The sequence below is a fragment of the Hetaerina americana genome, unplaced genomic scaffold, assembly GCF_022747635.1.
Source record: "Hetaerina americana unplaced genomic scaffold, ioHetAmer1.1.p SCAF_7, whole genome shotgun sequence".
In the NCBI taxonomy this organism is placed as follows: Eukaryota; Metazoa; Arthropoda; class Insecta; order Odonata; family Calopterygidae; genus Hetaerina; species Hetaerina americana.
The window spans coordinates 53,995,845-54,023,539 of NW_027287316.1; the positions used below are offsets into that span (position 1 = coordinate 53,995,845).

The following is a 27,695-nucleotide window of genomic DNA, read 5'->3' on the forward strand; positions in this document are numbered from 1 at the left end:
ACCTAGACTACAATCAAGATGTATTTTTCCCCTTCGTAGATTTCAGAAAGGCATTTAATAGAGTAAATTTAGTAGAATTAATGAGTTTATTGCATAAAATAGGAGCTTATCGGCGAAATAGACGACTTATCCGCAACCTGTACTCGTACATGTCTCAGACTGCTAAGGTGGCGAATGGAGAGTCCAGATGGATAGTATTAAGAAGAGGTGTGAGACAGGGGTGTTTAACTATCACCCTTGCTTTTAAACGTAGCACATACTTTTATATTTTCATAATTGTTTAATACAGATATGCATATAGGTGGTGCATTAATCCTTAGCATCATAATCAAACTGGCCTTGAAACATTAGCATGAACATACGGTATCAAATCTAATCTCTATTATAAAAAATAATCAAATCAGGCAAAAAAATACAGCAATAGGAAACATCGAAACAACAACCTCTATCACAAAATAATTCCCATCTCATCAATAACAGATTCTCAATCAATAAAAGAAGCAAAACTAAGCTGCAATCTACTAAGATAATCAATGCAATTAAGAATCCTCCACCTGGATTTCCAACATCAAAATGTCAAAGTTGATTTCTCAGCAACGGAACTTCCTGATATGTCTTCTGGGTCAAATATCATTGAAAACATTGACGCAGGTGACACATTAGGTCTCTCAAACTCGCAGACGGCTCCCAGGAGGCATTTAGCTTGCGATATACCCTCTATAAATACGGCCAAAACTTCACTCCGACATCATTGATCTGAAGACACTAGTTGGAACATTAGCGAAACTGTTATCAACGGTGCCAACTTACGTGGTGAGAACCCGAATAGTGTAGAGAAATGTTACTAATATACAACGTGGAAACAGATGAACTATGCAGCGTGACAGTATATCAACTCAAATCGTTTTCAAACACACCCAAGGGAAAAGAAAAACGAGCCAAAAACAGTTCAAGAGGATTACGGTGAATTTCTACAACAAATTATGGTTCAAAGAGACTGCTGCTAAAAATATACATCTAAATTTTACATAAACTCATTGATGACGCTTAGCACTTGTGTCCTTAAAGTGCTGACTCTTATCTTTCCAGCGGTGACACATGAATTTAAGGCTTTCGGCAACAGTAATAACAGTTTGAAGCCTTAGTAAAGAAACAAATCGATAAAAAAGGATGTCAAGTTCCTCTAAAGAGGGATTGAACGAGGAATAATTGAAATCCCCTCAAGAGTAACGAAACGCGGTTCGAAGGTGACATATTTATTTCACTTGAAAGCGCTGCGACGCCGTTCACAACTGGAGAAAGCAACGCTTTCAGAACTACCCCGGGATAAAGGAGAGTACGCCGGGAGAATTGGAATAGCCCTCATCGACCACGAAATCGCTCCTTCCGACGGAAAAGCGACAAAACACCCCGAGGGACGCCAAAAGCACCGAAAGGAATGGTTTCACCGTATTTCACGCCTTTCGACCCCGGTCATGAATATTCATCCCTGTTAGCTTTGCGACACGAGTCACGTCAAAGATTGCCTTTGAGCGCCTTAATTGCGCGCCTGTGCGACGGACCGTACAAGAAACGCATACATTCGCACGAGGTCCCCCCCCACTCCCTTCTCGGCCCACGACACGCATGCCCTGAGCTGAGACCACCACGCTAGTTTCACTTTTTGAGGGACTGAAGCAGGGTCGCCGCTCCGACTCTCCCCTACCCCTCCTTCCCTCTGCAGATGCGCACTTCGGGTGGTGTGGGAGAGGGTCTTGAATCCATCTGCTAAGCGTCCCGTGCTGACATAAAAAAAAGTCGTCGTCACTTTCCGCCAATACTTTGGCCTGGACACGGGCACAGACTATGTGTAGAAAAACAAGCAAATTTGCGGAGTCGTGGGGTACTGCGTGCATTTTACGGGATAAAGAGTTTTTTCCTTCCTCTGCATCTCAAAATAAATCAGTAGCCGTTGGAAATAAAATAGCAAAAAATGGATATAACCTCCAATGACATCGAATAACTTTTCTATTATAATCTTAGGATACATAAAGGCTGTAGGTGAGTTCGTTAAAATAAGATTCGAGAGATCGACTACAGAATATACAGATGCAAGATATTTTTCCCACGGACAATAAAGGATCAGAAAAATTACAAACGCCCACTCTAGGGAGAAAAAAATTATTTTTAATTCTCAGTAGTCCAGTATGTTGTGATTTTTTTAACTAACCCTTATTAAATATTTCTCCTCGTTGCAAGCAGTTCGCCTCGCATACACAAATAATTAGAACCTGCCAATTATTAGTACTTAAGGCTAAAAAAGCCCTAAAAATTAGGGAAACATTAAATTTCATTTTACATGCCTGATATTGAATAACCCCCAACCAAACAAACGATGCGTGGAAGGACATAGGTGTACGAATAACTTGCAAAGAGAAAGGCAACAGCGAGCGGTCGCATAATGCCCTTCGCAGAACAGTAAAAGAACTACAATCCCGAATCGGATTATCTAAAGATAGTTAGTCTGCATTTTTCTACTCGTCTTATCGCACATCCGAATGCAGTTCTTGGTCACGCAGGAAATTCCGTTTTCCCCTTGCCGTCCGCGCTTCACAGGTTCCGTCTTATATAGGGACTCAGTGTAAGGCGACCAATATAATTTAAGATTCCATTATTTCCAGCTTAGAAGTTTTCGTCTTTAAGAAGTTCAAATTGCTATCATTTTCAAAAGTCTTTCGCCAGTCACCGATGCGCCGATTATTGGTGAAAGGTGAAAACGTTTATAATGTTGGCATTCAGTGGCGGTCGGGCTCTTGGACTGCGATTGTTCTACATTACTCTGAAATAACAGTCAAGGAAAGCTTACATAACGACCCTTTCCACCTTTCACCAATTCTGGGCGCAGCGGTGAATGCCTAGCATGTTTTTGAAAATTATACTTTATACATATATTATCCACTCTGTGGTATAGGATGGCAGAATAAGCGAACTACAATTTGGTACTCCCAGGAAATATTGCGTTCGTAATAGAGGGCATACAAAATGCATACCTATGAAAAAACTGCACACGGATCATTTCAAAGGCAAAATGCAGACGAAATTTAAAATTTACCATCTGGAATGTGTTCCAGTTCTTTATTGTATCAATGTTCACGATAACAGCAACTAGGGAATTAATAGAACCATCAGCACATATAATGGTGATGTAGCAAATATGTATGTAGATATGCAAGTTAATCAATGCAAATATGTGGGACGAGGTAGGCCAGGGGGAGGATCGTTGCACTACTGACTGGAGGGCTGGGTTTTGAATCCAGATGACGCATCTGGTCACCCTAAGCTTCACCCAAGCTGTGTGATTTTCTGGGGAGGAGGTCATCCTGAGAAACCATTGGAGGCACAGGGAAAGGAACTGGTCCACCTAACCTGATATGTCAAGTCCACATGCCGTTGGCTTTAGCACTAGGTAGCTCACCTATCAAATCAACGTTGAGATTGACAAGTGTAGTTTATGTATGCATGAATACCTGTGTTTATATGTATGAGCATGTATATTGTATGTATCACCATTAGTGTATAAATGGCTGGTGACTAACACCCCCTACTACACGTCCTTGTGACAACTTCCGGAGCACTGAGTAGGTGTGGATATAATGTGATTACTTCATTTCTAATTCATTATTTCAATCAATAGCATCGATTTATCAGTTATGACTGCGTAATATGACCTCTTCCGTCGATGCGTCCGTTTCAACGTACATAGATTGTAAATTACTAATTGAAGGTCGTGCGGGTCTAAACTGCATCTCTACACGTCACTCACCACAAGATTCTATTTTGGAAGAGTGGACCCAGGCTACACCGCGAGTCGTAATGTTCGATTGTATTTTCAGTGTTGTTAAAATTATGCCACTTTTCTCTTCGGATTCACATGTTCAAATCTCCAATTGATCAGGTAATTAAACTAACTTTGTGTATTTCCGCATCGAAACTAATCAATTTTACTGCTATAGACAACATTTGACTAATTACAGCGTTCAGCATTTTAAAATATATACATAAATGGCTGAGAATTATCACTGGAACTAGGATCAGTTGTGCGAAAAATACTGTTTCATTATATGAAATCGTCGTTGGTTCCACTAATTTCTTCTAAAATCAGCTTGGCATTGAAGATTTTCAGAGAAAATAGAGAACGTTCGTTTTTTTGCTAAATGAAGCCAGCTTTGGAACTTACTTTCAAAGTGTTAAGGGCTGCGATAAAAGGCATTCGGTGTCTCTTTTGCCAATAACTTGGGATTGAGTAATTTTTCAAATTCCGCACGCAGGAAAAAAACACTTTTGGACTTTCACCCAGATGTTTCCAGATTTCAGCCCAATGTGAGTAAATGTGACAAACTTTGAAGTGGCAGAGAAATTGAGTAACGACCTCCAGATGGCATGTACCAATTTTATGGACAACGTGGTATTCTGAGCATTCGATACCTTCTAAGATGTTACCATCAAAAAGTCGGGTGATCTTCGCCGGTCATCGATCCTAATATTACTTTCACGCAGATCTACACTTTCAATCCACAAATCGGCTAATCTCTTTGGTAAAATTTGTGTGAAAGTTTCCGCGGCGTTGAATTGCTTGTCTTTGCATTTCTGAGTTCTCCATTCGCATTTGTTGTTTTTCGGTGACCAAAAGACAATTAACGCGGATGAAGAACCCGGAAATACAAAGACATGTAGTCTCTTTGGTGTCCAAATATTTCTTCCCTTTGGTTTTTTGATATTTTTTCTTAAATTAGCATCATTCGGGGTATCTCTCTGTGCTTTTTCCACTGGCTCACTCTTCCCCCCGCGACTTTCTTTCATTTGGCAGACGCCTCTAAAAATATCTCCGGTTATGATCCTCCTTTTCAACAATTTTTTAGACTACTTTCCTTTGCTTCACCACTCAGAATATCCTCTTTAGTTATTCCATTCTCCCATTACTATTTTCCCTCCAGCTTCACCCCGTAAATTCTCAAATCATCTCTGTATTACCGCTGTCACTGACGTCTAATACCATTTTCCAAATAAATACATAAGCATGTTTCAATGAAGTTCTCAAATTTTTAGAGATTTCCGGCTACACGGAGATTTATCTTCTCGATGAATACTCTCCTCTTCGGGGAGATTATTCCAATTATTTCCCTCTTAACTTTTCCGTTCTAACGAAATCTGATTCCCACAGGACGAAACTCTGCCACCTCTTCCAGCTTTTTTTCCCTCAATTTAATATATGTGCTTCCTTCTTCTCTTACAGTACATCTTTGCTTGTTCTTTTAATTTTAGGCAAAACCACTTCAATGGCTTGTCTACCTAAAGTCACCCCAAACATGATAACGTGTTAGGCACGATCGTCCATTAAAATTGAGCTAATTACTGAGCACAAGAGCCGAAAGCATCGAATGAACAAAATTGTCTCAATATTTACGACTTGGAGCAATTTAAGACATAGTCGTCTAGAAATTTATTTCAATAATGTCCGTTTTTTGCACGAGATCAGTATTTTCTTGGTTGTATTGATTAATACACAGATCCGGTGTTTTCCCTATGAGATAAACATGGGTCGTCATCGTAAACTCCTATTACAATTTTGGAGTCGTCATCAGAAATTCGTCCCAGGTAACTGCTGCATATATTATAATAGACAAGTTTCGTCTAAAGTAATATCTTGATACCGTACGTCAATACTTGCTAAATAAATTGGTAAATCCAATGAAAAAATACGTTAAAGTGACCGGAGAAGCAGATCCAAATGAATTCATTACCAGACCGAAAAAAATAAATTCAACAACGTCACATTTACGCAGTTTAAATGTTAATCAGAATTATGGCGCAAACCTCGTAAACAATCTGGATGATGACGATTCAGGACGACCTACCAACGTTATGTAAGGGTTAGTGGGAATTGGTTGCTTTCCTAATTTAGCAAATGAATTGAAGGATTTACGTTAAAATTACATTTTAACCATTGTGTGGAAAATCTTCAAATTTGACACTCTAAGTGAACCTAACCCGAAAATAATAATGTTGTTTTGACATATTATTATTAGGTAATCTACCGGTAAAGGTAGGTTTTTGGATGGACAAAGCTGCCAAAAAATATTTTGTGACCCCTAACATAACTCAAAATCCAGCATCCTACTCTACATCAGGACCCTCTTCATCTCTGAGTACTTTCTTCCTCCCTTCATCCCGTCCAACATTCCTATCCTGTTCCTTCCCTTTTCTCGTTTGCCTAACATTTTCCCCTCTATCACAGTCTTCAACATCCCACTGCCGGTCAACACCCCCTTCATCCACTTTTCCTGCCTCCATAGGATTTCTCCCAACAAACCCCTCTCTTTGCCCACCATACCAAGTACTACCTCGTTTGTTTTCTTCTCTGTCCATTTCACCTTCTCCATTCTTCTCCAAACCCACATTTCAAAAGCCTCCAGTCTATGTCTATCCTCCAGCTTCAATGACCACGTTTCCGCACCGTACATAGCTACGCTCCATATCAAAGTTTTTACGAGTCTTTTCTTAATATCCTTACTCAACGTCCCTGTCATTAACTCTCTCCTCCTTGTAAAATCCTCTTTGCCTAGCGCAATTCTTCTCCTTACGACCCTACTACATTGACCGTGTTGGTTCAAAACACTACCGAGATACGTAAACTGTTCTACCTGCTCTAGTTTTTGCCCTCCTATTTTAATGTTTAGCTTAGCCTTTTCCTTTCTAGAAAATCGCATAACCTTTGTTTTATTAATATTGATTCTCATCCCATACCTGTTGCACTGAATTTCCAATTCACTCAGCAATCATAGCAGAACTAAATTAGAACAAGAACCTCTTTTCGCCATTACGTTTGAGAAACTTGTGTAATTTTTACCAAAAAGATGGACACAAATGTCCATGGATGGTGATTCTTGAAGAGCTTCTTCAATAAATATACTTCGTGAAGAAACCGAATTATATCTAAAACCTTTCTAAAACAAATTAAATCAAAGAAATTCCATTTTAGCATTTGATACAGGATATTCTACTCCGTTTGAAAAAAAATTCCATCGTACGTTTTTCATATCTAATATAAAACTTATACATTGAATATTGTCGAAGGCGTACATGGTCACATAACACATATTACTGAGAGTAAAACCAAAGCTCTGAAATCACCCACAGGTGAAATAGAATTCAGTGAAATAACTAAATCTAAATGGACCTGGCTTCGAATACATATGCTATGGAATTCAGATTATTTAGGCAGGACTAAAATGAAAATTAGAATTGAGTAATTTTGCTATTCTTCAAAAATTTGCATCCAACGATATGAAATCGCAACGTATTGGTGTAGAGTGAGGAAATACCATAATTCAATACTGGAACGTTCTTTATCTTCCTATTTGATTGCTCCACGCTAAGGAATAATAGTCATTCTCGGACTGTCCACCATATTTTAAAATGATTTTCGTGACGGCAGCGTCGTTCGTGGTTGTTGGAAAGGAGTATGTAGTACGTCATAAAATCTCGGTGACTGTACGCCTCTGTTATAAAGAAATGAGCGCGGATGGAGAAGAAAAACAGAACGAAAACATCAGAAAATTCATTCTCAAAGTAGGTGAAAGTCATAAAAATTCGCCATGTTTTCATGCTCACCTCTCTTTAATTCCACCATAACCTGGCGCCAATATCGGCCATATTTTCTCCAGCCGTTATAGGTACGAAGATGCCTGCCTATAAAAAATATCAATCACATTTTCGTGAGTTTACCTGGCTAGAGTTCCCTTCAGGCACTATCATGTGACGCCTTTTCACGACTATCAATCAAAATCCCTTCTCTCGAGCGCACTAAAAACTCTTCATTGTACACGGAATTTAAAGCCTAAGCGTCCAACGCCACGTTAAAAAGGGTTTGCTTAATATCTTCGAAACCTGTATTGTCCATTCCGTGACGAGAGAGGGGAGTCAAATCAATGGCCTTTAGAATAGTTTCACATTAAGTTCAAACGAATTCAGCACCCCATTTTTGCCAGCTCTCCGAAAGACATCGATTTTATTTTCTCCTCGTTTTCGGGAGCATTATTCCTGTTTCCTCCCTCCTTTTGACAAAACACATTCCCCAGTTCTCACAGTTCATCAAAAGGTACGCTACGCCCAGTTGATGAGGGGGAGTATGTGGAGGGAGGGAAACCGGTGGGGAGAAATCACCGAATTCGCGCCTCTTGGGCGCCACCACATCTCCTGCAACGACGGAATTGGGAACAAATGAGGGCTGGGTGGTACGGAGTCGTTTCATCGACGGATTCCCCGCGACCCTCAAAAATCATCGCCCACCGATCTCTCAGGTCTCATGGAGCCGAACGCGAGGGAGAGAGAGAAGGAGGCAGTGAAAAAACATAAGCGTTTTATTTTTTGTTCCGAGGCTCTGTGGGAGAAAAAGTGCTCTCTTCTGCGGAGGGGAGTATTCAATTATTGCGTCGCGGAAACCGGGGAGGGGGGTTGGCGGGAGGAGAGGAGGGAAGAGCGGGTAAAAAAAGAAGAGTGGGTGGGTAGAGGTGGGTGGGATAGAAGGGGATTCGAACTGAAACTTAAAGGATGGCTGGATGGGGGAGGATGCTCCGGTTGGCGTGACGGAATGTGACGGTGGGGGAGACTGAAAAAAAAGATAGTTTTCAAGCGCGGAAGTAAGATCGAGGGAATCGATATTGTTTCATCCGAAAAACGTCCCCGTTTCCGTTCTCGAGCGAACCTGCGGGTCTTCGATCAATTTTTCCAACAACGCTGGAGACGACTGGAGTGATTCCCGTCATGCTTAACAAAAATGTAGCACAGAGTCCCTATCGCAAAAAAGCACGACGATTCGGGTTGTGTCCATTTTCTCCCATTATAATCGCCCATTGCAAGGGGCACACCTTTTTGTGACTTTCCGCCAGATATAACGTTATCGCATTCCCCCGTATTCGCTTCAGTTTAACACATTTCTATATAATCTAATATACATCACAACAACATTTATTGCACGCGTTGCGCACACGTAAAATGAGCCTCTTGGTAGCACACACTGGTGACTAATCAAAACCCCCGTCTTTTTTATTCCTTTCTTGTGCGCAATGATTTGAAAAAATGCGTCATTTTTGTTCACCCACTAGAAATTATAATTATTTATTAATTTAATTGAATAATTGTAACAAGGCGCGTGACCTATAATGCTTTTTTGCTGACTTAAAAATAAAACGAGCAACAAGGCATTTTATTTCCCATCAACGCTGTTTTCAACAGAAACTCAGTTGGCTCAACGCTGGCTCTAATATACACCATAGAAGTAATTATACCTCGATGGCATATGTATGCTGACCATAATCTTTAAATGACTTTCTCTCGCAAAGTATCTTTAAGAGTTGGGATTATTCATATACATATATATACACATATACAAACATATATATATATATATATATATATATATATATATAAACAGATATATAAATATATATAAAAACAGATATATATATATATATATATATATATATATATATATATATATCTTCGAAATTGAATGCTCTTCGGCGACGCAAAAATATATAAAACACCGATATGGATTTTTAAAACATAGATAAACATGTGTATTGTACATGTATTTATACTCGTCCAAATGTTATACATATATACACACCCATATATATATATATATATATATATATATATATATATATATATATATATAACAATTAAACGGCACGATAGGATCCAAAATAATGGAGGCTTGAATTCTGTGGAGAGAATTGTTTTGAATAGGCCGTATAACATCAGCAACATTAGAAATGAGTGCGCATATAGCTTTCAAATAATTTTAGTCTTGAGTTTGTTAATGTTTAGTAATTTATCCGATACAAAATTGGTTGAGCGTAAGTTTGCATAAACTGTAAACATCTAGCGAGTACATTCTTGAACTATGATGGTGGCTTCGGCCTATAATGATAATAATTTTCTACATTTCATTTTTTAAGCCGCCTTTTTCGTCGGTCAATACTTTTATCTAGTGAAGATACCCTTTTTCATCCTCGTAACCTTGAAATGGATTTTAACCTTCCTTGATTTGGCCCATTAATTAGTTTCTTAATGGCTTTTTCCTAATATCCGTTCCGTCATTTGCTCCTTTTTTACTGTGCCCGGAGATGAGCCGCGACACTTTAGGTGGACCGAGTTTTTTAAAGATATCTTTCGAATTTCATGCGAAGTGAATGCCATCTGAATTTTTAAAAGAGGCGTCCGATTGGGTGCGCTGACTGAAGCATTCATAAAAGTCAGTTTATCGCTTTATCGTTCTTTAATTAAATGCTGCTTTCCACTATAGACGGACGATTGAAAATGACATTGCCATTAAGCATGCCTGTGTGTTTAAATAATAATAGTAGCATTCACATTCAAACCAGAAATCAACGGTAAAAACGAAAATAAATCGATGGTTTCATCCACTTTCAAAACTAATGAAGTATGGTAAAGTAGAAAGGAGCCCTACTTCTATTGGCGATATCGGCGCCAGTAAAAGTCATGATCATTTTGTCCTCGATAGTTAGAGAACATAGACACCCATTTTCACGGTATAACCCAATTGAATGTCAGATCCTCCGGAATATTACATTTTTAGAGAAACTAAAATTATCTAACTTCTTTCTTTGTTAAAATCCTCTCCGACAAAAATCAGTGCGTGATGGTAATTACTGTGTTGCAATTCAAAACATACGCTCCACAATTTCCATCCCAGAGAAAACACGCTACCTATCATAGGATAATTTTTAAGCGCGACAAGGATTGAACGCTTACAACGAGCGAAGCTAATTACTGAGAGGAAATTTGGTTTGGCGCGACTCCTTTTGATGCGCCGGAAGAAGGAAGGAAAAGTGAGCATTTGAGGGATATTATGGGGGGGTCAGAAATCGTGAAAAATAACACTGCGAGGTAATTGAGTGGGTTCTCACGCTAAGTGAGGCGATTGCAACGATAATCGTGTTGCTCATCCCTATTTTTACAACTGGAGCGGTTTCCGCTGCCCCAACACTTACAGGGAGGAAAGAAAAATTTAAACGAAGGTTGGAAAGCACTCGTCGCGCGTGTCGCATTTAGTCGCCGACCACAAAAATCGACTATTTGGTCGGACATTTAAAGAAATAACTAAATTACAAACAAAAATGATAAAACTTTAATCCAAGTCACCCTCAGATAGTAAACACTGATGAAGTTTATGGAATACGAAATGTTCACCTTCAATGAGTACTGCTAATAGAACATATGACTATGACAGTATGAGCAGCTCTAAAAAATGACTATATGCATCCGGAGGGAAAGTATATTCGAACCTCTTTAGCTCTGAAGAAAATGAATCAATAATGGAAACGTGTACAACAGATGCGAGTAGACTAGGTTTTAAGATAGATAGAGGGTAGCGGATAGATGTATATTAAATTTCAACAAATCATTTTATGATTATGAAAAAGTGAGTCTTACATCGCGGACAAATTTACAGATACATATTTACTCATCAATTCTTGTTCAAAGACCAGAACAACGGCCTATTCACGTTTTCCGCAAGTACAACTTCATCAGATTTAATATTACTGTGAACCAGTACATATGTATTGGCCTGTATGTACGTACGTACTCGCCATCTTTTCTGGGGATGAATGTCGACGGTAGAGTTCGATCACAAGAGGGCAAAGAAAATGGAATGAAAATAGGAAATAGAAATTGATGAAACTGAGGATTTAAATAATGAGTGAAATCTCAAATGTAAAGAGGATTAAAAGAGCAATGAAGTGCGCAAATCAATCCGTGTACAGATGATTTCCCTAATAAAAACACAAAATTGACTGCACATACGCATACCCGAGAAAAGCTTCAATTTACGTCCTGTGACCATACTCGTACTTACGTCTCGCTAATATCACGCTTGTTTTGTATTTGTGATAATGAATCCAAAGTCGTATTTTGAAGAGAGAGAGGGAGAGAGAGTAATCCATTCCACTCCAGTCTTGCAAATGAGACCGATGTTGGAATGAAGTAAATATTTCTCGATTCCATTAAGTCCAATTTATATTTTGACATTTTATCGATTTCAGATGAAAATAAATGCAAAAATAAAATTCATTTGGATAATTATATCTCTATGAGACCTCAGCGCATGGCCAAAGTGGAATAAGATTCATTAGGGAACTTTCAATAGACACCAATTACTGACATCAACTAACGGTCATAGACAAAGCCCATATTTTAATTGAAATAATTTTAAGTAGGAATATAATTGTTTCATTCCACCCCATCCGAGGGGAAAAATAATAATCCCCCAGGTATTATGAAAATTCTCCAATTGTTCCAGTTCGCAGAATATAAAATTTTAATCCAATCCTGTACCTAAATGAAACTATTTCATTTTAGTCGTTCGTCGAGGACTCTTTGTTCGGTTTAAGTTTCAACGACTCGAGGTAATTGAATGACTTGTTCCTAAACTCTCATAATACATCCTTCTCTCCAGAGAAACAGGCAATTTTTTTCCCAACGGTTCATTGGGTAATCCAATATTTTTAGCTACGGGACGAAATCGAAGCCGCCATTTTGGTTCCGGTAATGCCACCTCCTCTATAATTTAAAGAGCGATTTCAGCCAGCGGAAACTAATACCCTTGAAAGTCATGTCAAGGTCAACAAAATTATAAATGGGAATTTAAAAAAAAACGTAGAGATATTGTTCCAATTGAATCCCCTATCAAAATTCAAGATTAAATGCAAGAACAGAATGACATTCTTCTAGGAAAATCATACATAAAACTTCTCATAGGTAATTAAACTCTAGAAACCAGATTTATGTTGATGATGTCTTCCCACACACATCTGTGTAGTCCATTTAGCCGACAAGATTAGAAGTCAAAGACTGATCAGTACTTTTTAAGTGTTAACTGTGCTTTTTTTAATGTTGCCCAATTTTAAAATTACTTGCTTGAAATGCATACTTCAATTTTTAGTAGGATAAGTATTTTGATGGACATGTATTTTTTTCTATCTTTAACCATTTTTGCTTTATATCGATTTTTGGTCAATATTGTGTCACCATTTCAAATGCATGCCAGGCATCTGGCGGCAGTTATTACTATATTATGAGCCTCTCAATGGGATATTGAGGGAATATTTTTAGTGTTTCTGGGATGACATACCCTGTGGCCCATGTGTGGGGTAACTCACACGTTCGCATTCCAGTCGATGGAAAACGGATTCAAATCATTGTATATGTGGATTCTACTCCACCATGGGCATTTCCGTTCGCACATAGAGAACATATTATTTGATTGAAGTAAGATCTGGTGCTTTCCCGGCGTATATTCTTGATGAGGTTTTCTCGGGTCTTCCACCAGGCCAGGGGTTCCATGTTGGCCGACGTTTCGATGCCCGACTCGTGCATCGTCTTCAGGGATGGTTCATTCCCTGAAGACGATGCACGAGTTGGGCATCGAAACGTCGGCCAACATGGAACCCCTGACCCGGTGGAAGACCCAAGAAAACTTCATCAATATTATTTGATTAATAAAAATATCTAAGGCCAACCTGATTGGTATCCGCCTGTATTAATCATAAGAAATGATACCAAGAGTACAATACAGTAATTAAGAGATCTAAAGTAAAGACGTAAAAAAATGACTGGTGAAAACTTAATATGAAGTGAGGTTTTGTATAGCTTTAAAACTTGATCGTGGAGGATGAGGGATAAACGTTGTAGTAGTTTTTATGGGAGACGACCTACAGCTAAGGTCATTTGCCCCATTATGGATGAATGGGAAATTAAGGGTGGAGAGGAACCCGACGTCGGAATTAGCCTACTCTTGTCGAAAGGCGCCAAGGGGTCCGCAGTTTAACGTCCCATCCGACGGACGTCGTACTCACTCGAAGTGCTCCCTACAAAGCACCTCAAGTAGGAATCGGGATACCACTGAAAAATATTTTTTGTCCAGGATTTGAATCCGGGTCATATGGGTGGGAAGCCTGTACGTTAGCCACCGCACCATCTCGATACCCAGGGATAAGTATATGTTGGAGTCTTTTAATATGTGGGTGTTGAGAAAATTGAAAAAAAAATTAGCAAAAAGAAAAATAAATTAATGTATAAGCATGGTGGAAATAGCAGTTAGAAGAAATTCGAACAAGATAGGGAAAGTGGATGCAGGGAATACTGAGAGGCAAAGGGTTTGATGAAAGTGGTCATAGAGAGAATAATTCTGGGAAATCGAGTCAGAGGAATGCCTATTCCATTTGGAATAGGAATGCCTATTCCAAATGGAATTCCAAATGGAATAGGCATTTTTGTGTGATGAAGAGAAATAGAAAGTACCCAGAGCTAAGAACTAATTACCTATGGCACGGGGTTTGAGAGAGCATGTATTTCTGTATTACCCAGAGCTTCGAAGTTCAAGAGTGTATTGTGCGTCGGACCTTAGAAAACCTTTCCTAACCTGATAGGCCACTGCTAAAAATGTTGTTAGGACAATGAAGATCGTTAGAGCAGAGATGTTTAAAGTAGGCCGTTAAAAAAACAATTACCGTCGCCTACACTTCAAAGATAGATAAACTAAGTAACAGCAGCAAAACCATTTTTAAGCGTGATTTAAGAATTCGAAATCGCATCGCATGTAAATTAGGAAAGAGGGTCGTAATAACCTTGAAAGTAACGATCAAAAAATTATGGAAGTAATACCTCTTTTCTGGAATAATTTACAAAGAAATAATTTACAAGTGAATGGAGAAATTTAATAATCCATGTTTACGAAGAATAACATTCAAGTTAGAGTTATGAAATAGTCCCGCTCCCAACGTGTAAATCCAGTTCGTTGAGCAACGCGGCATTCAATGTGCCAAATATGAACTTGCGTGTGAAAGTTTCAGTGTTATGCTTGAGTTTCATAATATAAGGTGGCTCTAGGATATGATTTCAAATGTAGCAGCTCCTTTAATATTTCACTTCAATTACAACTGTACTCTCCCCAGCACGCACGTTGACTTAATCTCATGGAAGAAGTACGACTGCTGCTTTGAAATATTTCCCCGACAGATACAGGAAAAATATCCGATCTCACGGTAAATAAAGAGTAAAATAAACATGAACTCAACGGCACTAGAGACTTTCATGATTGCAAGTATGCTCGCAAAAACAGTTCCAGCGCGTCTCATTCATTTATCATTGTTATGAATTTAGGAGTACCTGTATAAGCAATAAACCCGGAATTTGGTTCGATAGGCGAGGTTGGAGCACATCTAATTATAAGCCCTATACGATGCGTCCAATTCACGCATCAAGGTAGTAAGGGGGGGGGGCAGTTCCTTTCTTTGTGCCGCATGTAGTTCCAAAGTAACATGTAATACCCGGCAAATCATAAAGCTTGGGTGAAGCTGAGGGTGCCCAAAGGCGTCACCTAGAATCAAACCCGGGTCCTCCGGTCAGCAGTCCAGCGCTCTAGTCTCTGTAATACCTCGCTCCTTTATCATGAATTCGCATTATCGAGAATCTCACACGGCAACAGTAGTTAATTGGAGAGCTTTTGATCTCACAACAACTAGGTTGACTTCGCACCTCTCACAATCTCAATATACTCGTACTTTATATTCTTCAATTATAGAATTTAGTAAATAGTATTTAAACTATGAAAATTATGTGCTAATAACAACAGATTAAAATATCAAATACTTGGAAAATAAAAAACCAAATGCAATGAGTATAAATATAGGAAGCATAATGATAAACTTTAAATTTCGTTACAAATCCAGTTTAAGTTATTTTGTACTTTACCGGAATATGTTACGCTGTAACGAAATCCAGGCGGTGAATACTTGTTAACGATTGTAGGCAGAAAATCCAAGTGTCCTCTTTCATCATGAAGTTTTTCCACAATGTTACGCCTGAAACTCTACTATTTATTTTATCAAGAATAAAAACTGACTAAGACAACTACAATCATCTCATAAAATAGCTCTTTAATCCCCATCGAAAAATTAGATCACCATTGTGATAATTAGTAATAGTACTTTTCAATATTAGTAATAGGTCAATATTTAAATGGACCCCAAAAGGCAGCATTACCTTCAAGAAAATAACCTGACTATTTTTCAACTTGAGGAGCTTAACCTGAATGCCGAATAGTAAATTATCGATACCCATGTCCAGAATGAATCGGATCTTAAATTTTTTACATGTACTGTAGTCTGCAGACGCATTCTTGGATTTATTTTTCCTCATTGGATTTAATTTTATACGTAGACGTTCTAAGAACAATGATTTGTGTCGACGGTCATGAGATTTGTGGCATAGGGAATCAATATCCTATTATTCATATGGCTACGAAATATAAATCGGGTAGCGAGCTTCAAAAGAAAACCGTTTTCTCTCTCTCTCCCTTCCGCCCCCTCAATTTTCAGTCTTTTAACCGACTCAATGCCACGGAAGAGGGTCGCATCCGCCGGGTGAACATCGAAAATTGAGCCCAAGCTCCAAAGACATCTCTCTCGCGTCAAGGCTCCCTCCCTCCCTCTCTCTTAATACGATTCACAGTGTAATTCCGGGGGAATGATGGCGAGGGAGAAGACGTTTAAAGCCGAGAGCAAGCACACCAACACGGTCCGATGAAGACGCTCGCGCGATTTTCTCGGAATGAAAGCCACTTCCTTTGGAGCATATGGGGCGGCAGTGCGATAACTCAACCTCCCCATCTCACCCGTCCTTCCATCCTTCCTCCAGTGAGTAAAAAAATTCCATTACCGCGATTTAAAAGATTCTTCACCTCTCTCTCCACTGGGGTTCTTAAATCAACGATGGGTGGACGGTTTCCTCGACCCTTTCCCTCTCCACGGTACCTCGCGCATCGCGGCTGATCCGAAATGCTCCCGGGGGAAACGTCGTCTCCGCGTAATGGATTAAAATAATACCCCCTTCTCGCAAAACGAAATTTCCCCTGCCGACTAAAAGTGCAATAAAAATTGCAATGGAAGTCGAAAGTTCCTTCGCGATAATCTCTTCGACTATAGTTCCGACAACTGTTGCGATGTCTTTCGGTTATTTTCTCTTACTTCAACTTTTCGACCGCATAATCATCCCTCCATGGAACTCGCAAAAGTTTGAGCTTGGAGTGAATAGCGGTAAGGGATTGCGTGAACTCCTCGAATTTTGCCAATTTCACGACGGCTTTTCAATATTTCGTATAGTTCCATGCATTGGATGAGGTCTGAAATAAAAGTGAAAACCTTTTTTTTTAATGCAACTGAAGAATGATGCATAACAAAAGAATAGACAAACTAATTATTTGGAAGAGAGATGGAAGGAAAATCACCCAAGGAAGGATAAGATAATAACTGGTCACATCCTGAGGCACAATGGTTTCTCGAAAGGTCTTGATCGAAGGACCGGCAACGGCAAGAACTACAGCGAAAGGCCCAAGAGTACGACAGTTACGACAAGAATTAGAATTACGAAAAGGTGGATGTCATTTTCAAGAAACCCTGAAAGAACGAAGAGATTCGCACGGAACTTGAAAGCAAAAAGAGAGCTGATACAAACCTCGGATTTATAACCCATAGTTATGCGTCTACCAAAATAATTGAGTCTACAAAGAGTAGGGAATTCCTCTTCTGGCGGCGAAATTTTGCTACACTCCCAATTTTCTTCATAGTAACCGGGTAGGAAATTTCCCTTAGAGAACTAGGTAAGAGAGATCGTAAAAGAGGTCGACAAAACGTCCGTAGCAGTGAGGAAGATGGTATCATTAGCAGAAGAAAAATTACTTGTTTTTGTGAGTGAGGGCTCATCTCGTTAAACCTTCTACTGCGGGTAAAATTCAAGCATTCATTCTGCCGAGGCCAGTTCCCTCCCCAGTGCCATCACTGGTTTACACGAATTTTAGTTATCCTGAAAATCCTACCGCTCGGAATTTCAAAGTGTATAATATGATTTAATATCATTCGAACTCGGTATCTTCGGGTAGGGGAAAAAACCCCTCTAACCACTAAGATACCAAACTGCAGTTATCTGCCTAAAATCAAAAAAGTTTTATTGTTTTACATTTGATGGAAATTAAAATTAAAATGATAATTAAAACAATAAATTACCCCAGAAACTGAGTAATGTATGGAAAAAAATTATTTCGCATCTAACACAATTTTCCTTCACTTATCTTTTCAAATAACTTTCTAATTTGGAAAATCATCGAGTGGATGGGTTACTAAAATAAATTGATGGAATATTTTAATTAATCATCATGTAGATCATATATCATATAATTATCACTCAACTCGCTGCTTAGAATAAATTATATCAGCGAATTCTCTTTTTGACCTTGAATATTTATTTAAAAAATCTCACGATGCTTGGAATTTGCCTTATAAAACAAATTGGCTTCGAATACTATGGTCAACGTGTTCTAGAGACTCCTTAAAAATAAATGAAAAGGCGAAATTTACGGAATGCAAATCTTCTAATAAATTGCGCTCCGATATTTACCCTAGACATCACCCAATCACTAACGGAGCAAACATAATTTTGAGATTACAGAAATATATAGTAGTAAATATATACAAACCTTATGTACTGGTAGAAATCACCATGCTGGGGAACTCTCGCTCCTTTCCCTTCTGATCACTGGAATTGACAAGAAGAAATAAAGTTGAGAAATCTCATATGAAATATGAAGTAATGAAATAATTATTTCATCAACATTGAAAATGGCATTAAAAACCCATCAATAAATATTAAAAGCACTGTAATTAATTAAATTGATACATCAGCATCTCTAAACTACTCAAACATTTAAAAAAATCTATCAAATTTAGAGCCTGGTAAGGGAAATTACAAATTTTATGCTTCACCCAGAAATATATTTTTTTCCAGTTGCCCATGAAAATTTTAAAACGTCATTTCAAGAGCCAAATGAAGAATATGCAGCATTGAATGGGGATATAACAACATTTTAAGCATAAAAGCAGGTATCTTCATCGTCAAAATAAATGTTTAAAAGAATACCGTTGTTGTAACGAATGCCTAAATATTCTACAATCGTTTTAAAACCTGCATTGATCATTCACTTAAAGAACATCCCTAGAGGAGTCTTCCCTAATGAATAGCTATCGGCTATTTCAATTTTTAATGCTACCACGGGATAAAACTTCCGTCCACTATTCAATTCATTCTAAATGTCATAAAAAAACAATACGTTTTAATCCCATAAGGTAGAGAATTTCATAAGGTTCACTATGATACTCCTATAGTGGCGTTTAAAATTATCTTTTGAAAAAAATGACGCGCTCGATCCTCGTCTATTTTCCTGGTGAGGTACGCTACATGAAAATTCTAGAATTCCATTGGAAATTTTCATAAACAATGAATCAATGAACATTTTTCACTCAAGCTCTAAAAATAAAAATACGCTTCCCGGAGAAAATCGCTGCCTTTGTTTCCCGATTCCGAAGGATGGTGAACAATCGTTAAGGACGTCTACAATGCCACCGTTCCGAACGTTTGCCTCGCAGCGCGCAAGAAAATAATGGATTTATCTTGGCCCCTTAAAAGCACTTTCCTTGCATGGTTACTTCGCCTTCGCAGTCTCTTTTAAGACTTCTTTCAGAATCACGAAGAAATCCAATCCCTCAACCAATGTCGAGATTTTTTTTATTTCCCTCCCCTTGGTGCTATATCCCCTCCCCTCTTCATATATCACTCCGCGCATCTTTGCAAGCGTAATTGGGTCGCCATTTTCTCACCAGTCCATCCACGTCTTGGCTCCATCCACAGTTCCCTTGTCCTCTCCCTCCCCGCCAGTTCTAATGTTCCTCCGCCCTCGATGTGCCGCTCCGGCTTGTTGCCGCTTATCTCTCGGCCCAGCGTTTCCCTACCGAACCTCAGCCGGAGCATTCCGACATGGGATCCTCGGTGCGCGGTCGAAATCGAGGGATGGTTTCCTTTCTCCCCTCCGCACCCCCCCCCCACGCGGAAAAGGTTAACTTGGAACCTTTCGACGTAATTTGCGAAGGTGAATTCCCTCCTGGTTCGAGTCCCAGATTTCAATTCATTCCAAGTTAATTAATCTACTTAGTGATCCTCGAGCTTTCACAAAGGGAGGTACTCACAAAGCGAGATAAAAGCCAAACAGTTTACAGGGCATGAACTGTACCAAGCAACTTGTGGTAATAGTGAACAAAAACTAAAACCTACAAGTTTGTGGAGCTCTGTTAGGATATGGGCAGGTGAGAGCCATGAGTGAAGACAAGTAGACTTAACGAATAATAAGACTGTTGCGAGCAATAAAGGAGTTATTCAAAATTAAGAAGAGTGAAAATGGTAATATCAATAGATATAAATCAAAACTTGTAGCATAAGATTTCACTAAAAAATTTGGTGCTCATTGCAAAGAAATGTTCACTCCTCCGATTAGGAATTTAAGGTTTCAATTAATTTTATATCTCAATTAAATTAAGGTATAATAGATATGCCGTACATTTGACTGCTGCATTCCATCATAGCGTCACTCTCCCCTCTCTCCCTCCACCCCTCCCACTTTTCCACCCTCTCTCCATATACGAGGTATGTCCAATAAATACGCGAACTGAGGCCATAAAAACTTTATTTTGCAAAATTTAGTCTATATCGATTTTGTACAATTCAAAGTACTCTACATTCGTTGCTATGCACTTATTCTATCTTCTTTTCCACTTTAAGGTACCCTTGGAAGTCCTCGGCAGTTAGGCTTTTTAGTTTTCTCGCCATTTCTTGCTTTATTGTGTCCACATCTTCCCATTGATGTCCCCTCATCGCATTTTTGCATTTGGTAATAGGAAAAAGTCACGGGGGCGAGATCTGGCGAATAAGGAGGATGATCAAGGATGGCGATTGAATTTTTTGCCAGAAACTGGCGAACAATCAATGCTGAATGTGCAGGTGCATTGTCATGGTGAAGGATCCATCTATCGCCTTGAGTCAAATTTGGTCGCTCACGACGAACGCGATCTCTCAAACGTTTGAGAACTGTAAGGTAGAACTAAGCATTTACTGTTTGTCCTTTCTGAAGAAAATCATGATGAACACCTTCGACATCAAAGAAAACCAGGAGCATGACTTCGATCGGCTTTTTCTTGATTTTTGGTTTGATTTAATCCACTTAAAAACGAATGTTTTCTTCGGAGCATTATCACCGTAAACAGTTGTCAACATTTCCCTAATTCCTTGATAACTTTTACCGCACTTCACCAAAAACTTGATGCTGATTCGTTGCTTCATGATGTTGTCCATTTCCGCTTCGAAAAACAGTAAAAACAAGGACAACAGAAACTAATATTACTGGCACTATACGCACAGCTCGACGATCCGCCAAGCACAGACTGCTCATTGGGTCTCAGGCAACCAGCGCCGCTAGTGGGTGGAGCTATAGTCCGCGCAATGACCGCCAGATTCCACCAGTTCGCGGATTTATTGGACAGACCTCGTCTTTCATCATCCCTCCATCCCTTCCTTCCCTCCCACCATACTCACCCTCCTGTTTAACCCACGCACACTCCCCACTCCCACACTTCCTCCCTTCCTTTTTCTCCACCTCTTCTCCCCTCTCTCTGCACTCTCTGCACTTCCTATATCCCACCTTCCCTCTCTTCCTCCTTCCTTTCCACCCTCTCTACCTCTCCTTCTCTTTCACGCTCTATGTTCGTCACCACTCTACCTCAAGCCTGTTATACACATGATGTAGTGGGAATTGTCTAATTGTCGAGGCCAATCTGAGTGGGGACCTGGAAAGGCTCTGAAGGAAAAAGAATTAAGGAAATTGCATCCCAGTGGTCCTTTCAAGTTTGCCTTGCGTTCATTTGGTCTCGGAAGCCGACTCTGCGGAATTCGGAAGAAATTACGGTACGCGATGAAATACATTTAATTTATTCACCACGAATGATGTCGTTTTCCTTGTCTCGTCTTGCATAACCTTATTAGCCTGAATCCACATTAAGATTGCAAGTTCAATTGAGCATAGAAGATAGTCGGGCAAATGCTGGACCAACTTGGAATACTCAAGGGGACCTTCTCTTAATTGAATAAGACAGCGTTTGTAAATCTTTTAATTTCAATCACAAAGAACTACCAGATTGTCTATGAAATTCTCATTTGGCTTTTTTCAAGTCACTAAAAAATCTAAGCTAACGCTAAGTGTGAGAAAGCCTTTTGTACCCTTTTCTCTCATGTTTATAATTTTCAAAAACAAACTTCAGAGAAATTATCATCATTCTTCTTCTTTTTCATGTCTCTCATTTAATCACAAGACTGTGGGTATAAGGACAGAACTAACGGCGGTTAACACAGTAATCTCTTTTCACAAAATAGAGAGAAGTGTAAATGAATGGCCGGCAAACATTTGGGGTTGATTTAGGGAATATCAATTCAATTCTCGATAAACATCGTTAATATTACTTCGCTGAAGGATATTTATGCATCAATAAACCAAGCAGACTTAGTTAAGTGCTGGATTATTCAAAGGAAAAGATCTCACCTACCGAAAATTCAAGACTTAATTGAAGACTATTCTGGAAAGAAGGCAGTGTTTGCCGGCATCGTACCCGAGAATGTAATTTCAAACTTTGAGACGATTTCCGTGTTTGCTTAACGACTTCATTTACTAAGGCTCAAACAGACCCCGCCTTAAAAACATCCACCGTGCTAACCCTCGCTCACTTTATTACTAAGCAGGCAATTGACAAACTAGGGCTTGCAACTTAGGTGCATGAAACAGATTTTTGTTGGCATTTCCCCTTTCTCGAATGGATTTTCAGCAAGGGGAAACTTTGAAGATATAGGGTGAATTGGCCCTTATTGAGTCTTTGAAACAAAAAGTTAACAGATCAACGGCACAAAAAATTGTTTCAAAGAGAAAAGAATTTTGTTTTAATTTTCAAATTCCTTTGCATACTTTTCAATTTGTGCAATTTATAAGTATGCTTTACTATCTCAACACTACGATGTCGTATGCATTGAAATGCGAAATCTTCGGTTGGATTCAGCGAGAAAACCTATTTGGAAGTTTATAAAAAGGGGATTACGAAATCTACTTTGGAATTTCTATTCACTATTAGTGAAAAAAATATATATTTTTAATATAAATTTGAGTATGTTAATTCTTTTTTCTTATTTTCATATTTTTCTTATCACCTTTGTCTCCTCTAACGATCCGGGAGAAGGACTTGTATAATTCCACCAATAATACAGGTAAAATCACAATGCTAATATTTAGTGTCAATTTAACCCTGTCTAGCATATCGTATTCGTGAGATCTCAACTCGATTTTTTATCAACAGCAGTACGGTGTATATTTATACCTTCTCTGCGACTGAGTGAAGTTCTCGGATATGGTCTATGATTTAACTCTTTATTTTACACTATTTACCATATGTTCCAATTCACTATGTGGGTTTTCATCGAAATATTTCTTTAAGTTTCAAGAGATTGCATAAACGCGTTCATCCTTCCAATTGATTTTAAAACACTAGGTACATAAAGGTATTACTATTTTCCATATTTTCTGTTTTCCCTGAAATCTTGCTGGATATATAGTGACTTCCAAGAATATCCACATAAAGATGTATCACAACTATAAATATTCATGAGGAAATAAAAAGCGCGTTCTCCATAGTCGCTTCCACAAAGTAACGCCGGAAACTACATCGTACATGGTTATAGTGTTCACCGTAAGGCAATGCCATAACTTTCCCAAAAATGATGTGACCTAGCATCTCACAAGACAATGACGTTTGCGGGATTAAATGGAAAACGCTAACATTTTTTTATTCTCACAAATGGGAAACTTCGTTAGCTTCTAGCTATGCGGAGTTATGCCTTCTGGCATCGACTGGCTAAATATGTACCTAGCAAACTCTGGGACGTCGCGAGCGAGCTCTTTGGGAACGATTACTGGAATAACCTCCCGGTCCAGAGGATTTGTTTGCTTCCATGCGAAGGAACTGTTGCACTATTCCTTTATGCTTATAACACCCCTTTCTATTGAGCTTAGAGCACTAGGGCTCTTTCTCTCTTTGGTATCTTCCGTTAGTCAGCGTGTAGGATTTTAAATAAATGATTTCAAACGTTGTGTGCTTACGGTAGTTCCACCTCAATTTTACTAATTATGGTAACTAATTGCTCCTTTGTTCAAAATCGCTACAAGAATATTCTTTTACTTCAAAATAGAAATAATACTATCGTTTTATGAAGATAAAACAGTTTACGGCTCCAAGCGCGAAGTTTTTAATTGCGATCTTACCAATTTTCTGATAGTTAAATTCGTCAAATAGCGTCTGCTGGCGCTCATTATTTCAACTATACGTAATAGACAAAGATTTATCAATCATTGGTTGATTTACAATATATTAGACTTCATTTATAAAAATAGTGATAAATGGTTATTGACATTTTTAGATTTTTTCACATAATTAATATTTTACAACTTATTATTAATGGCATTACATCCACACTCCATCGTCGAGCATGATCAAAAAATGTTCATGAATTATTTTCCATTTGAATTAATACTCTTAATAAATTTTCCCCGGTAATTGATGTCCACACAGTAAAATAAGGACACTAAAAATTAGGTCAAATTTCCAATTTATTCTTATCGCCTTAATGAAAAGAAAAAGCCAAAAACTGAGCAATTTTGGCAAAGAGACGGAAATCTTCAAAATAAATTCACATGAAAAGTCAATTTTTGTGTGAACGCTCTTTGAATATATCTCTGAAAGAAATTATCGCTTTTGTTGTGGTTTCGGCCGAAATCATAGGGTTCAGGTAACAAGTATTTTTGAATTATTATGAAACGACCTCTTATCAACTTATTGTTCCAGCAATTAGAAACTAAAATATATTCCTAAACACGTTACTATAAAATACAATAGTAAGTGACTTTTCTTCGCTACACCTCGGGGTGTATTTTTTAACTGTGGATCAATCTGACCTCCACGTAAAATTAAATGAGCTGGGAATCTTCCTTGGGAATATTTGTTGAGCTGCATCAATCTTTCTAGGTTAAAGGAGTAACAATAAACCAACTGAATGAACAAATAAGGGTTAAAAGGTCATTTTAAAATTAAACCAAATTACAAACACAGCAACAAACTTTCGCATGGGCCCAACCTGATTTTTGCAGAGTAATAACAAATTATCGATATGTTCGCCTGCACCGAAGATCTAAATACTTAAGCACCTGAGATATTACATTATATCGTGAAAACACAAGAGGGGTAAGGATTTTGTGACTCTGGTCAGCAAGAGTACTAAGCTTTGAAATCTAAGAATATGCTCAGGAGAATTATAGCATTGTGGGAAGTAAGTTAACACACCCACCTGGGAAACATCTTAGAATATTTCATCTAACTTGGATACATGCATTTTATCACTCGGATAGATATTATAGACTTTTCATTATTATTCCAATAAAATTTATTCTTGATGTCTCGTAAACACTAGGTTCTATCGGGTAGACAAACATCTTGGGACAACGTTAACACGTTTAGTACCCACTCTCACGTGAAATATTCCCAAGGAACCTGGAGCTACACACGATACCTTTCACTGCGGAAGTTACATTCGCCCTAATTAGCCGACAAATATTTACTGCTAAATCTTGGGTTGAAACGCCATAAGGCGCAGTTGCGAAAAATAAATATTTCAAAAATATTTTAATGATAAGGTAGACCCTCTTCTCTGACCACCACATTCCAGTGACATGACGGGGGGATGAATGAATAAGATGATAGATAAATCACAGCTATCGCAAGCTTTTGCGTAGACCGAATTCCTTGGGAAAATCGAAGGAAACAATTTGTTTGACTGTTTCGAAGACATGCTCGATCCCTTTCTTAAGTCCTCTAGATATCATCGCAGACTTTTTAATAATCTTTACGTTGTTAATTCGGACAAGGTGACCGGCATTTTTTTATGATTATAATAACATCTCAGTGCTTCGGTAAACCGCTGTTTCCTGTGGTAAACTCGCTCTTCTGCAAAATTTTCGCGACAAGCGTGAAGCGTCGCATGGCTCGCTGAGCTCCACTCGCAGTGCCCACATGTCACCGCTCAACATGTCCGCGACCTTCTCGGGAAACGCGTTCATCGCCGGTGACACGAGAACAAACGCCCACGGGAAGGATCGGTCGACTACTGCGAAAATCACGGCACAATGAGCGGGAGGTCGCACTTCTAGACGGCGGCGACACCGCAGCGGGTTGGCAATGTGTCGATCGAAACGACAGCTGGGGACACCACATCCGCTTAATCTATGGTACCGACAAACGAAATCGATGGCACTGACTATATAGACATGTATCATCCACAGTGTCATTTTCATTGTACAAATAGTGCCGTTAAATCTGATACAAAACCAAGTATAAAGCTTAATCCAGGAAATATTTTTTTGGCATTCCAAAGTTTGGATGAAACGTTTACTTCGAGATCTATATTATCAAATTCTTCTCGTTTATCACCTCAAATGAAATATAAAAAAGAAACGAGGAAGGTGAAAAAGGAAAGGCCGCGTAAAAATAAGGAGAATAAAGAAGGGGAATAAGATCTAATTTTTTCGCGATATTATTGGCTTGAAGGTGAGTAATGTTCCAGTAAACGCGGTTTTTCTAAATTTGGAAAAAGCCTCAGACAAAGTATCACATAGTAATCTAGTCACAAACATTGAGGCCCATGGCTAGATAAAAATATCCTGGGCTGGATTAAATACTTTTTGAATGGTCGGATACAAAGAGTAGTCATATGGTGTTAGCTCTCATGCAGTGGAGGTCGCTTCAGGCTTTCCTCAGGGAATCATCACTGGGCCCCTTTTATTGCTTCTTAACATTGACAACATTAAGTTCGTGGTGATTAGTAAAATGCGCTTTTTTTTTACTTTGAGTAGCCCTAGAGATTAAGAAACTTTAATAGATGACCTTCATGCCATACAACGCTTTCAGCGACACTTGGAAATTAGAATTTAACTTATAAAAGTGCGTAGTGATGAATTTTTGGAATAGAAGAAGTTCCCTCCCGAACGCATACTGCATCAAAAATACCGAAATAGAAAGTGCAGACTCGATTAAAACTTAATCTTTACCCTCATTTTTAATCATGGCATCTTCTAAATAATATTTATTCTCCTCATATGTGGACAAGCTACAAGCCAAGGAAAAGTAAATCCCAGGAAATATTCCCACAGAAAAATAAGATGATTTCTTCTAGCTGGGAAGGCAGAGCAAGGTTTAGGTCTTATTAAGATCTCTAACTCTTAGTTTCAAATGAATTTTTGTCATACTATGTCTTCCGTAATAATACAAGCGCTTAATGTAATCAAGTACGCTGCTCACATAAAAATGATATTATTCATTGATGTTCGTTTTTATTTACTTATATGAAAAATAATGGCAAAGGCGATTCATATTTTTGTTCATCTGACCGTTCTGTTCATCTTAGATCTTAGAAGATCCTTAAGGGATGGTTTTTAGTTTATAAAGTCAAATAAAAGCAGGTCCCAAATATTGTTAGTACCTAAGTGTGCAACAGAAACTTAATTTTCATACTACGAATTTTATTTTCTGTGGATTCCTATAGAGTCGAGGGGTCTTTTTACGGAAAATTTCCACCCAATTGTGCGTTGAATTTAAATTTTGGCA

The 27,695-nt window shown here is 38.6% G+C and overlaps 1 protein-coding gene across 1 annotated transcript in view; it reads right to left on the reverse strand.

Annotated features, from left to right (window-relative positions):
- Proc-R (Proctolin receptor) overlaps positions 1-27,695 on the reverse strand; it is a 693,100-nt gene that overhangs the window by 568,849 nt on the left and 96,556 nt on the right. The window contains exon 2 of the mRNA XM_071594784.1: positions 18,599-18,657. The gene's annotated coding sequence lies outside the window, so the exon portion shown is untranslated. The remainder of the gene's footprint in view (positions 1-18,598; positions 18,658-27,695) is intronic.